Below are 1,407 nucleotides of genomic sequence, written 5' to 3' on the forward strand. Positions count from 1 at the left end.
ATAACTAGAATTAGAGGGCCCGTCCACCCCAATTCTTCCTCTTCTGGATATCTTCCCAGAAGAATTAAAAACATCCTATCACAGTGATACAAATGCACCAATGCTTATAGCAACAGGATTTGTAGTCATAGTAGTAGATAAATATTGAAACCCAAATGCCCATTAAACAAGGAATGGATAAAAAATGATGTGGTACTTTATGCAATGAAGTACTACTCAGCCCTAAAGAATGATAAGCTTGAGACTTTTTTAGGTAAATGGATGCAACTTGAGACCATACACATAAGTTAAGTAAGACTCACATTTGTAAATATCACATTTTTTCTCTGTTGTGAGAAATTGAGTAAAGAATTTCTAAACTGTACAAAATACATTTTGATATGGGAAGAAATTGTTCAAAAGGAAAAAGGAACTAGGGTGGAGAAAAGGGGAAAGGAAAGGAAAGGAAAAAATGCAAATTAGCTGTACTATTAGTGTTTCTTAGTTCAGTGAAGAAGAAAGTTTGTTCTTAATTATTGATTGGAGAATTTTTTAATGCCTGTGTCTTTTACTTTGTGTAAGTACTTTGAAGATGGAAATATGCAATGTATTAACTTGTTATTTTTCTATTATTATATGAAGTTGATTCTACTGAGTATATTAAAATACAGTGTTGAAAATTCAAATATGTATTTATAAAAATTACATTTAACTCCTAAATATATATGTATATACATTACAGACATAAATATGAATAAACTAAGTCCATATTAATTATCTGTAGATTTTAAAGTAAAGGTACATTTTCTAAATTATTGTGCACTAACAGAGTAGAACATCTTTAAGGTTATTTTTTTTAAAGAACTACTGCCTGCTGCTGCGGTGCACACCTATAATCCCAGGATTTAGGAAGCTGAGGTAGGAGGCTTGCTATGAGCTGGAAATCCATTTAGACCACACTGAAACTTCAAAGCTACCCTGAATGACAGCAGAACTTCGTCTCAGCCTACTCCCTACATGAAAGAACTATCATCTCTGGTGTATCTGTTGCCTAACTTTAATATAATTTTGTTACATTAGAATTCTACTACTTTTATGCTGTTATGGAAAGTAATAAAACTGGTAAATTTAAGAGTGGGCATGGTGCCACACGCCTGTAATCCCAGCGCTTGGGAGGCTGAAAACAGGAGGATCATTACGAGTCCGATCTATGCAGCGAGACCCCTTAAGCTCTGTATTCCTTGTACTAAATGCAAAACTAAAATTATAAATAAATAAAATATGTCAGCAGTTTATGCTTTCTTATAAAACTAACCATCTTGTTTTTAAAAATACAAAATATATTGCTCATTACTTTTAAAAATTTCAATAGCAAATATTATTTGATTTATATAGATATACTAAAAATAGTATGAATTATATATGTAC

The sequence above is a fragment of the Octodon degus genome, unplaced genomic scaffold (assembly GCF_000260255.1).
Source record: "Octodon degus isolate 3935 unplaced genomic scaffold, OctDeg1.0 scaffold00237, whole genome shotgun sequence".
Taxonomy (NCBI): domain Eukaryota; kingdom Metazoa; phylum Chordata; class Mammalia; order Rodentia; family Octodontidae; genus Octodon; species Octodon degus.